This window comes from Micropterus salmoides, unplaced genomic scaffold (assembly GCF_014851395.1).
Source record: "Micropterus salmoides isolate LMB-PRFRI ecotype aquatic unplaced genomic scaffold, ASM1485139v1 Ms_hic_scaffold_2, whole genome shotgun sequence".
Lineage (NCBI taxonomy): Eukaryota > Metazoa > Chordata > Actinopteri > Centrarchiformes > Centrarchidae > Micropterus > Micropterus salmoides.
In genome coordinates, this window is record NW_024041150.1 from 29158036 (window position 1) to 29171492 (window position 13457).

At 39.1% G+C, this 13457-nt stretch overlaps 1 protein-coding gene across 1 annotated transcript in view; it reads right to left on the bottom strand.

The window, feature by feature from the left end:
* Positions 1-12889, bottom strand: part of si:ch211-168d1.3 (ras and Rab interactor 2) — a 37339-nt gene extending 24450 nt beyond the window's left edge. The window contains exon 1 of the mRNA XM_038732746.1: positions 12672-12889. The gene's annotated coding sequence lies outside the window, so the exon portion shown is untranslated. The remainder of the gene's footprint in view (positions 1-12671) is intronic.
* Positions 12890-13457: the final 568 nt, after the last annotated feature.

Genomic DNA, 13457 nt, shown 5'->3' on the forward strand with positions numbered 1-13457 from the left:
TGCCGTGCAAGATTGGAAAGTTTGACAGGCGTGTAACCAAGGGGGGCATTGCAAGCTGTCAACTGCTACAAACAAATAGTATGAGTATGGCAGTTTTATCTGTCAAAGATACACTTCAGAGATTTCTCACTTCAAAACAGACACACAAGAGCACTATAAGTCAACAAGCATCATCTTGAATAAGGAGTCCAATGTTTTGATTTCAAGGTGTGCTTTAAAGAAAAATAATTTGTGAGTGTGACTCTGAGTGGGCCTGCAGAGTCACCCCATTGCATATCTGGAGCCAACCACCACACAGGTCTGCAGTCCGATGACCTAACCACACAGGACCACACAGGATAAGACAAGCAGAGAGAGAGAGAGAGAGGGAAAAAACAGAGAGCAAGACCCTAGTGTTTCACTAGCCATTTCCAGGTCCGCCTTACATAAAATGCTGCCCACACACACAGAAAGACTTATGTAATTCCCTCAGAGAAAGAGAGACACACAGAGAGGGAGAAACAGAGGAGAAAGATGAAAAGATAAAATGATGAAAAAGGAAAAGAAAAGCCGGGACTGAAAAATAAAGCTGGTTAAGGAAATCAGAACTTCATCCTGCAGCGCTGCAGTTCAAGCTGGCAGACGGGAACTGTAAAAAGCAGAACGAGATGAAAACTGTATATCTAACAAGGTGTTTTTGCACCTGAGGGGAAGCAGCAGCAGCAGCAGCAGAAGCAGCAGCAGCAGCCGGGAACCCAGCGGGGTAGGCCAGAAAGTCTGACACTGCTGAACACACTGAGCACTTAACAAGTAGATGAAGAGACAGTTAGGGCAAGACTTGTCTGAAGGGGGATGGAGGGAGTAGAGAGAGGGAAAGGGGTGCTCTGTGGGGAGTTGTAGAGGAAAGTGGAGCTTCGGAAAACCCTAAATTACCTTCCTTTTTCTGGGAGACAGGCTCAGTAGAGGGGGAATAGGCTCGTACAGGCGAAACTGGAGTGTGCGTTTATAGTGCCAAAAATCAGCAGGCTGCTAATGGATATTTAGGAAAGGGGACATTAGATGTTATTGTGCAAATGCTGACTGACTGCTAGAGAAAACCTGAGCAGTTTACACCTTTTTTGCAGGAGTGATGAGAAATTTGGACACAGATGCAAAGCTGGACAGAAGGACTGACCAAAATGCTGGCCCAGACCGCGATGACGGAGTGATGGAGAGACTCAAATTTATTAATTTTTTTGTGGATCTGAGAAAACAACAGGTGCTGTAGGTATTAGTGTTGATTTACATTTTCCTGTAGATTTTCGAGGTGTTGGTACAAGATAATCTGTCCAGCCTAAGAATAAATAGAGGTATGATTTACGCAGAAAACATCACCAGCCGTCACTCATCAGACCATGGTGTCATGCATCTGTTAATCAGATTTAAACACACAATTCATATGATAAATCCTTCATTAAGAGATATTCAAACACACAAAAGAAGACTGTCAGGGCTGGAGGTGAAGCAGGTTAAACCTGAATGAAGCTGAAGAGGTCGTTGATGAGAACACAGATTTTTAATTTTCAGGAGAACAGTGTGGGATGAGAGAGATCACTGACTGTGAGCAGCTGCTCAGCGAGAAGCTCATTCTGGTGCAGATGGACAACATCATGGTGTCCAGATTTATCCACCTCCAGACCAGTTCCCCATCAGGTTACAGAGACAGTGGCGCCCCCAAGAGACCAATGGTTTCAACCTTATTTGAACAGTTACAACACTCTGTGCCACCTCCAGATGTTCCCCGATGACAGCTTTGTCATGTTGTGCATCAGTGAACAGAGGAAGAGGAGTTTTGTCATGAGAACCACCTACAGCTCAGTGTTTGCAAGATGAAGGAGCCTGCAGGAGATTTCCAATAAAGCCTGAAATAAATAAATGGAACCATCCAGAGTGAGGTATCAAAGCGCATGGAGAAGGAAACACAGTCTTAAAGAGTCCTCATAACCTTTTTTTCAGACTCATTTTAACTTACAAACAACAAAACACCTTGGTCTACCTGTAAAGTTGATCATAATGCTGCAAGTGTGGCTGCAAGTTTGTCCCTTCAAGGGGGTGAATGAGACAGAGGAGCTTTCAGCATGTGAACGCAACACCAGTTGTTTGCTCTGGTGTGCTGGAAAGACAACATAAACACAAGGGATGCAGGAATATATTAAAGGATTGTACCCATGGTTTTGAATGTTTTAGAGGAATAACAAACAGGTATTTTTTCAAAGCACACCATAAATTTTTAGTCTGGTTTCCCACCACCTAGGGAGACAGTGGTTGCCATTCGTTTCAAAGTGGTAAAAAAAGAAAATGTGAAACTTGCCTATCAAAAGCTTCTTTTTTCCCTTAATGTAGATCATTGCGTGGTGGTGCAGCAGCGTTCTGTGCTGTTCCGGCATCCTACAAAACTCTCCCAACCAAGTTGCAACTGTTTTATTGCAAGAAACAATCACATTTATTCCATCTTTCATCCGCGTTGTTGAAAGTTCGATCTCTCACCATCATTTTGTAGCTCATGAATGCAGCAGTATTTAGCAGCTGACTTTCAAATCTTGGATGCCAGAGTCAAGAAAGAGTTTTTACTATTTTAATTTTACTATTAATCACCTGGCTCCCACAGTATTATATATTATATTATATTATATTGCTGCATCTTAGCTTCTGCACTATTGTATGTCTTTTATGCTTCTAGCTGGATTCTAGATCAGCCGATCAGCCATAACATTATGATCACCTGCCTAATTTGGAGGTCCGGTCAACACCTTGAACTCACTGTTTTGTTCCTTTTTTGTGTCCCATTCCTGAACCATTTTTGCTTAGAGGCAGGGTGAATTATCCTGCTGAAAGTGCAAATGCCATGAGGGAATACCGTTTCCCCGAAAGGGTGTGCATGGTCTGCAACAGTGCTTCGGTAGGTGGCACGTGTCAAAGTAACATCCACATGAATGGCAGGACCCAAGGTTTCCCAGCCGAACATTGCCCAAAGCATCACACTGCCTCTGTCGGCTTGCCTTCTTCCCATAGTGCATCCTAGTGCCATGTGTTCTCCACGCGTGCCCATTTTTCTCCTTCTAACACATCAACTTTGAGGACAAAATGTTCACTTGCTGCCTAATATATACCACCCACTGACATGTGCCATGGTAACGAGATAATCAGTGCTATTCACTTCACCTGTCAGTGGTCATAATGTTATGGCTGATCGGTGAATATATTTTATCCATGTCTGTAAGGGAATCTGAAACTGCTTCACTGTAATTGTTGTGTATATGACAATAAAGAATTTAAACTATAATATGCAGTACAGCATGCAGAATAATCATAACTGTACGTACATTTACACAGCAATGGACAATCTCACTTAATTAAAGTTTCAAGTATTTTACAATTTAAATCTTCATACTAAACTAAAACTAATGGCTGCATGAGCGATAAAAAAAAAATCTAGGTATTTCATAGATGCGGAAAATTATCAGCACTAATACAAAATATATACATATAAAATATTAAATGGTCCTTTAAAGGAGGAATCCACCCTTGGATCACTAAGTCTGCTAAGTTCAACCAATTCCTGGAGTTAGGTGTGGCGATTTAGATTTTCCACTTACCTCCTCTACTTCTACTCCAAGTTAGTGATTTCCTACAGCTCCCAGAATTACTTTCAGCAGCCTCCACATGCACATGAACTTGTATTCAGCTAAGTATTTTGTGTAGGTGGATAGAGTCATAATGATAGATAGTGAGAGCAAAAGAACGCAGGTTTCCAGTGAAGAAAAACTGCCCTTTACACTTAACAGAGCACATCTTCTAGCTGGATAGCATTTTCTGTATCCTCAAGGGATACAGAAAGAGGCAAAATTAGTATCCCAGCCTCTTCTTTAAAGATTATTTGAGACTAAAAATGCTGCTGACGTTTACAGTTTATGTATTCTCACATATTCAATTGGCTGCAATGGGAACGTCTGTACTAAACTGTACATTCTGCCAGTTATGCACAGGAAAAGGAGAAACACAAAACATAACTAAATAAGTCCAGAGACAGTTACAGAGACTCCCGAGACAGCAGCAGAGGGAGGATGGGGAGGAAACCGAATCTCCCACCCCCTTGACTCTGAGCTGATGCAGCTACAGACAATCTCTAGCCTACTGCTTCATCATCCAAGGTGCAACACAGAGTCTTCACAACATTCCCCCCCCCCCCCACGAAATGTCCACCAAACCTCCAGCCAACAAACATGTAATGATAGTGACACTGAAAACAGGCAGCGGTGTCGTGCACTTTGCTCACTCTCACATAAGGTATTTCCATCTGGTAATTTTGAAAAGCAGGCAGTTAAGCAAAACAAAATTTACCCGTCTAGCTATCATTTGTTTGTTATATTTTGCTGTTCTTATATGCTTTGCTTCTCTTATAGATAGTTTTATTTTATTTTTTTTAGTATATTCTATTATTTGTTGTCTTTATTGTAGTAAGTTTCACAGCTCTTGGACACCCACACGATGCTGTAATCCACACTTTTTTCATACTTTTTATCTGACCGTGACATATTGTCATGTCTACATCTTCAATTTTAAACAGATTTTACTGTCAGCGTGTATTTTCCCTATTTTCCTTTATGTGCATCACATTCAGGAAGCTGCAAACGTCACTTAGTTGTAACCTACTCATACAATTTACACTGAAATGACTCATATTTTCAAACTGTCTGTCACAAAATGTATTTAAAATTTGAAACCCGCACACACACAGACATTTCACCTCTTATTATGACAGAAAGGAACAACAGACACATCCAGCAGGAAGTGAACCCCAAACTTTACTAAAACTTTTGCAGTCCAGTCACAAAATATAGTGTCCATAGGCTAGACATTGTCAACGTTGGAGTCTGTAACTTTCTGCAAACTGTCACTCTCTGCAGAGGCAGCAGGCAACTGAAATAATTTTTTTAACTAAAGATGGCAGAGTTGGTGTAGAAGCTTGGTGTTTGCTCAAATAAGCAATTAAAATACTTGAGCTCATGCTTCTGCATTTTCAACCATGACAGGTGCACCCCAACAAGCTGATCAACATTCGTCAGTAGTGGGCGTAGAGAGGCTCCAACTACGGTAATTGTGCCAGTTCTTGTGGTTTACAATTATCCACCATACATAGTCAAAGTTAGCTGCCGCCTCTCCGGGCTAACCTCGGTTCCACTAGCTTCTGTAACTTAATGGGTTTTCTCATAGAGGTTTTTTATAGCTTTTTAATGCATGCAATCTGTTAAATTAGTGTGTGCTTTTGGTATTGTAACGCTCTGCGATGTAATGGCTGAATTGAAAAAATATTTTCTCTTTTTCCTCATGATTTTACATATTTACATATAAAAACTCTGAAATGTCATAAAAATAAAGAGTATATGCACAAATAAATATTCCATCCATCCATCGTAAACCGCTTATCCTGCGCACAGGGTTGTGGGGTTGTTATTTATTGTATTTCATAATTTTTCTTCTTTACTGTCCTTTCTATTGTTATTTGCTATTGTGAAGACTGATTCTACAACATTTAACATGATTGAAATGAAATGGAAATATGTTTTGGTTTTGATTAATAAAGTTTATTGTAAAAAAAGAAACATGTCATGGTCAGCATCATTACAGATAGAGCTGCAATACTAGCATGATATTTGGTACCAGCTGCTGGAGAACTGTAAGTTAGAAAATAATGATATAAAATAATAAATTTTAAAACTTATTTTGCAGGTGAATTACATACTTTTCACACTAATACACTTGTTGTTGATGAATGGATTAAACAAGGCTATGCTAAGCTAGGTGTCCCCCGCTTGTATATTTAACATACACATTGGGTGTGATATTGCTCCTCTCTCTTTGTGAAAATATCTAGTAAACTTTTACGGTGTTCAAATGTAATTGCTGGTGACTTTTAAGGTCAAACAATTTGGTTGTTTTTCAAACACGAAGCTAACTTTCTATTCTAAAATAAATGTACAGGAAAGTAAAAGTCTAACATCTTGTCATTTTAACAAAAATAAACCTACATTGTCTTTGTTAGCATTGCATTAGCATTCATTAACTAGCTCAAATGAGGCTTTGGCAGCATACCAGTAAGTGAGATTCATTGGACAAGTGTTTTATCTTGATTAAAGGGATAATTTGGGGAAATACAGTTACTATTTTCAGAGTTAGATGAGAAGATTGATACTCTTCTGGTGTCTGGGTACAGTACAGAGCTAGAATCCGGAGACAATTAGCTTAACTTAGCTTAGCATAAAGATATAAAGACAAAGGGGGATGAGAAACTCGCCTGGCTCTGTATCTCGTATCAGGTAAAAATTATTTGTGATTTGACTGTGTAGCTGGCAAACAACAGCTGGGCGCAGTAAGTTCCTGTAAAATAGTTTTGGCTGTGTGGTCGCTAGGCAGAGGAGACGCCATACAGCACTCAGCAGATGGATAAACTCATTTGTCAATAAAAAGCAGCTAACATCGAACTCTTGAAAAGAAATAAAATAATGATGTTGAGCTAATATAAAATAGCTATGAGCGAGGGAAGCACTTCAGCTCTCTGTTCAGGTAGATAAATAACTTTAAACTCAAAATAAACGCAAAATAATAGTTGACCACACATTAATGAACTGTCGTTGTTTCCATCACAAACTAACTGCCAACTTTGTCAAAACAACGACTGTGTACTAATTATTCATCTCATCGTGTGTCGTGTTTGACGCCATCCACAAGCATCCGTCTGTAAAATCTCTCATTTGCACAAGAGTGACCATGACGGTTGCTAAGTATAACCAGCAGCCCATCACTGCATGCGTAGGATGACTAATGGAGCAACATAATTGCAGTGGGCTATAAGTATCCGCAGGGGGCACCAGTGGGCACAGGGGCCTGCTGACTGATGACAGGTGTCCGTTTTGATGCCTGCTGCAAAAGCGCCATAGCAATGGCACTCAGGGCCAGTGACAAGGAAGTGAGAGCTGTGTGTGTGTGTGTGTGTGTGTGTATGTCTATGGGTGTGACGAAGTTGTACAAAAGCATTAGTATGAGTCACAAGTAACACTGTGGCTGTAGGAGAGAAGAAGGACTGTTAGCATAACTGTGAATATTCATAATTTTAGAAGCAGATCGGTTAACTGGTGCGGGTGATTCAGAAGGGGCATTATCACAAATAGTTCTGTCAGACCAGTAATGTGTGTGTGTTTATTCGTGTGTGTGTGTTTGTGTGACAAGATATAGAGTTTCCATCATGATGTCATTAAATCTTTAAATTGCCTCATGGGCATTCTCCATGAATGGTCTTTCCTTGATTTTTCTCTGCACTGTGACACTGAACTGAACCAACTCTCAATCGACATTTTGCTTTGACTCTGGGACACCCTCTAACACTAGTCTCTATAAGCAGATACCTTTCCATTTGTAGTCTGATTAGTATTGACCAACCAGGCTTTGGTTGCATAAACAGTCCGTGTGGAGGGCAAAAGAGGTGGAACCCACTGGATGAAATGCAACCTCAATGCAAACCATCAGCTATCGTCTGACGATGATTTCGTTTTCTGAACCCAAGAGATTAGATTTTTATCAGCTTTTTAAAATTGATCTGCATTCAAACTGTCATCAGACGACAGCTAATGGGATCCAAGATTGCTAATCGGACTGTAAACAATCACCAACGCATGGAAGAGGAAGACTTGGCCTGGATATCCATTATTGCTAGTATCCGCTGGCCACACTGGAAGCCTCGGAAGATTAGCCGTTGCCCCCAGAAGCTAAATCAACGTCAGAAGATAGCCAATGGGTTCCAAGATTGCTGTAACACAAATAAGGGGCTGCTCGGGGTCTTTTGGCCACCAGGGGCCAAATTAAAACAAAAGTTAAGATTTTGTTGTATACTTTATCATAATAAGGCAAGCATCTGCACAATCACAGATAAAATATTCAAACCGATAAATGTTCCACTGTGTCAATGTGTCAATAATTCTACTAAACAACTCATTTGATTTGAAGTCATGCAGCACCATGGTGGCCAAGTGAATCTCAGCTATAGGACGTTCATTCACAAAGTGGCCAAAAACACAATTGAATGATAATGTTGTGCTAACTGTTAGATAATAGACAACTAACACGTGAGCAATATAAACTTTAAAAGTGGTGATATTTTCGCTCCCCCCAAGTGGCCATAAATCTGTTATTGCAGGTACATTTAAGTCTCCATTTACAGGAAACTATACTACATAGATTTAATTAAAATTTTTTTTTTTTTTACATTAAATGAAATGTATTTCTTGCCAACATTTTCACGTAACAAAGTTTCTTTTATAATAGTTTTGATACTTTAAAACTACAGATATTAAATGCTTCGTTCAACCCTGGTTGAAATGACTAATTCTAATTAACGACTGGTCAAGGTTTTAAAGGCCCTCCACACCCGCACAGGTGTTTTTGCGATCACTCTGGCTAATTAGACCTCTGATATTACCAAGATATCACCAAAAACTCTACAAATTAATAACTATAAATGTGTGTAAATTGTCCCGCCCTAACAAAAAAACAGCAGAGTGAAAGAAGCTGACAGTCAGTCTGCACTTGCTCACACTGGACCATGTTTTGATTTGTGATCAAAAAAACTTTTAATTGAAATGTTTGCTGATTATTTTAATTGAGCAATGACTCATGAATATTTATCCCTGAGTCTTGTTTTTCTCACCATGTTTTTGAGCTTTGTGAAGGCTGCACTTGGCTTGCGATGCCAAATTCATCCATCTGAACAGGTCACCCAATCTAGCATTGGGTTTTGAAATCGAATTTTTTCTCATAATAAGCAGAGGGAAAACTTGCCAGAATAGCAATCTAGTTCCAGTCTTTCTATCCCGTGAAACGCTAATAAGCAACTTTTTCCAAGATGCTGTCACTTGTTACGGTAACTTCTCGAAATGCAAAACAACTAGAACAACATCGCCATGCCGTCAAAGTTTTCAGACTTGTTGTGATAAAAACAAAGTTGGATCCTGAATACCAGCCTCAATTGCTTGGAAACACAATTTTTTTATTGAACTAAGTGACACAAAAATGTAAAAACCTCGAGTTAAAGCTTATTAACAATATTTGTAAGGGAATGATGGGATTTATGCACTCAAAAAGGTTTTTGTTTACGTCACATGTCCTGCCTTTTCTGATCTGTTCTGACCTCTTAGATGACTGTGTGATTCACAGTGTGACTAATGACCGATCGGCATGAGGAGCACTTCATACAAAATGTTATTTTTGTAGAGGACTGTTAGGTAATGTCAGAAGTTTTTGATAAGAGACTGTGAATAATACCTCTTGGATAACGGAGTGCTTTTTAAAGTTTTGCTGGGGATGTTTCAAGTAGATATTTTACAAAATCAGGGGCAGGTGTCCAAGACTTTGTGTTAACTTCCAGTTTAACTGCCTTTTGAGACCTTGTTTAATATCTTAGGGGTCAAAGATTTATTTTCTGTAAATCAGATGCAAGTGCATCAGTTAAAAGCTAAAGCAAATATGATAACATTTTACAAGACAGTGGGTTATCAGACAAAACATTTAGCATTTTGGGATGTAAAAACTCTTCTTTTGTGTATCTTTCTAAACGCCTAGCATTCGGACATTATTTCATTTTCCAGGACTCTTAAGGCTTTCTACACCCTCATATGAATCTTCTGAGCGAAGTCTTGACAATGACAAAGAAGGATCACTTTCATCTTCCATTTTCAGATTGTGTTAGAGTGACCACAAGAGGACAAAAGGCTGCATGAATAATGGACTCCCTGAAGTGCTCTCCTCTTCATTTTTCAGGTTCTGCTCTGTAATCAACTCTTTTGAATGTTTAAACCTTCCTCAAGGCTTTTCAGAAAGGCACATCCGACTCCAAACACAATCACCTGACATATTTAAGGAGTTAAGGAGTTTTTATGTCGAGTAAGGAGCCCTTACTCTCTAATTCTTTGATGTTATACTGTATCGTTGACTTATTGTAGTTTATTTGTTAGTTATTGGAGCATTTATCCACCAGTTTTGCCTGAGAAAAATACAAAAATAAGCCCAGAGAAATAATGTTGCCCGCATAGAACAGAAGTGTGGTAATGGGTGATACAGCAAAATCAGGGATTGTATTTTTCCTCTAACCTATACTTAAGCATGTCTTAAGTGTATCTCAAATATGCTAGTCACTAGATGGTGTGATGCCTTATATCGATATGTTAACAATCAGCATATTTTTGTACCTTAAGCAGTGATATCATGTTTCATCTATGTTATCTAAGTTTTGTTGTTGATATGTTACATGTTCTCTCTATAGGATGGTGGGATTGTCAGATGGGTGGAGGTTTGTGCTAAAGGTGGCTTGCAATAGGAAGGAGGTCCAAAAATCTAAAGTTAGTAATATTTTAAGTTGCAGCTCCCTTAATTTCATACCAACTTTCTGAAACTATTATTTTTTACTATGCAACTCTTAATTATTAAGACATTTTTCATTCTACCTTTATTTTTACAGGGTGGTTCAATGAGAGCAGTTCATTCTCGCCCATGAACGACCAACATTAACAAAAATCTGAACACAACAATGTGGGTTAAAAGACAACTTAAGGAGTGTTTTCGAATCATAAAGAAAATGCAAAAACCGTGTAGTTTGCACAGTTTGTAAGTGCCCACTCTTTATTTGGTTATGATAAGTGCCCTATAAATAAAGTTTTATCATTATAATATTAGAATAAACAGTCATTAAGATTTTTAACAATTCATTAACTCATCAGACACAGAAGTTACTTAAATTTAGAAACACACTCAAAACAGTGTCGAACTTAACATTAGCATAACAAGTTATTTCTTATAAACTACCAGTATCATCTGAGCGATTTCTCCATTTCCCATTTACTACCGAGTTACATAACCCTTTCCCAGCAAAGGTCCTAAGAGTTAACAGTTACATACTTTAGTCAGGAAATTATTGAGAAAATGTTGGAAATAGAAACTATTGATGTCACTGGTCAGTATTTATATCGTTTACAGTGTTTTACTTTGTACGAAATTGCTTTTAATGGAAAAATAACACATTAGTGAGTTTTTTCTTGCGTGGCAGTCATCATTTTATATTAGTAGCTGCTGGATTTATCAAAATGGTGGACATTTGCTTCAGGAATGAAACAAATTTTCATTGTTTCAGTTTCTGTGTTGTGTTGCATGATGATGACACAATCCATGAGCAGTGATGGGGGAAGCCTGCCATATAAATGAGTCAGGTTACTGTAACGTGTCTGTCTGCGCACCACTTCCATCACAGAGGACAGGCTGCTCAGCAATGGACTGAACTCTGTCCAACAAGCTCTGAGCGTCATGCTCGGGCACACTGCGATCACACTCCTACACAACACAGGGCAGAATGCAGCCCCCCACACATACACATATATATATATACACACACACACACACACACACACACATTTGGTCATGCCACCTTCAAAATTAACATGTCATCCACACTTCAACAATCGCAGACTTCATGTAGGTAGGCTACATAATCACAGCAAGGACTTGTAAAGCAATCAGCCCTGCTGGGGTCCTCAAATACATTTAAAAATAAAAGCCCAAAAATCAACAGTCATGTAAAGTCACAAAATGCCACTTACGGTAATGTGCCTCTCAGAATTAACGAGCAAAACAACAGCAAGGAAGTGGGAACATCACATCTACTCCCACGCAGGCAGGATGGCACTTCAGTTTTAAAGTTATGTAACAGTCCTATGGTGTGAGATTACATTCACTTTGCCCTCTGAGGGGAGACAAAAGATCAAGATACTTGAAAATAAAAGTCTGAGTGGCTAATTGAACATTGTTCTGGTTGGTAAAAGTGCATAAGTGGCGTTAGTTCACATCTAAAGCAGATTTTAGTTGTTTGGGTGCTGGATTTATCTTGAAACATCAGCTGCAGGAAAACCAAAAGTGAACTTCTGCTCCTGTATGCAAAGAATCAAACTTTAAGGATTTTTTTTTCTCTGGACAAAGGGGAATCTGCCTCACAGTGCTCAGATGTTTCCAAAAGTCTCAACTTAAAAAGAAAGCCAGCTGTCAGACCGCACAGAGAGAACAACAGCTCCTCTGACAACCAGAGCATAAACCTGTGGTGGGCAATAATTAGATTTTTGTTTTGAACACCTACACTTTGCGTCTTCACTCTGAAACAATTTGAAAAGCCGTTGTTTATTTCCTTTTTGAAGACTGAAAACGTCTCCTTTAATTAAATCAATTCATTATTTTGGCTTTGTGCAGACTACACTGTGGGACAGGCTGAGTGACATCAACACATACCTCAGTTATGCCCTGATCTCTAATTGATTAATTGGCAGAGCTTGAATGTCACATATGCATGAATCACCGAGCAGCATTGTTTACCGAGACGTCCCCTGCTGACCGGAAACTACGCTAAACAACAAACGCCAACGCGCTTTGAACTTGAGAATAGAAAGAAACCTTCAAAGGGAGGGGAAAATATTAATACAGATACTGTAGCCTGCAGCCAGCATGCATGTGCACTCTCCAGGAACTCCCGCTGCATTTTTACTTCATGGAGTCTATTTTTTAAGCATGAAACCCTTTCGCGCTTGTCGTTTTTAAAACGCAAATTCCGCTTAAAAATAACTTACCTTCTTCTCTGAAGGTGGGGACAGGTGCTGCGCGGCGCTGTGCGTGGTCTGCTGTCTAATTAGGCGTCCGAGAGAGTTTTAATGGTTATGTATGAAGGCAGTGCTGAGCCTCTGAGTCCGAGCACCATGCTGTGGGAACACGGGCTTGTCAAGAAAATGCGCACAACACTGGTGACAAGGCGGAGGAGCGCATTTTTAATTCTGTCTGAGCATCTGAAGTGATACACAGTCACAGCAGAGACACTGTGTGTGTGCCCCCCCTCCCGCCTCCCTGACTCTGACACACACACACACACACACACACACACACACACTAAATCACATTATGCTATTGAAATTTTTCATTTGAATTTTTTTATTTAGTGAATAAGACCATGTTTGTAAGTTAGAAAAATTTAAAAAAATGATAGTTCCGGTATACTATAACATTTAAAATACAACAATGCAGGTGTCTTTAAGCTAAACTTCCTTTAAGGAATATTAGAGTGATACCATAATAAAAAAAACTCCTAAAGGGACGAAATGACGATGATGAAGATTATTAACATAAAAACATAGACAACATTTAAAGCCACATTAAACTATATAATATTAACAGGTTGATATCACACACAATACTATATATATAAATATATATAATATAAACACCATAAAGCTAACATAGATAGATTTAAAAACAAAAAAGACCTCATCGTCCATTTTGTCCAAATATCCTCCATTACATTAAATACTTAATGTATAGGCCATAGGCTACAAAACTTTGTTAAGGTGGGAGAAAACAGCTAT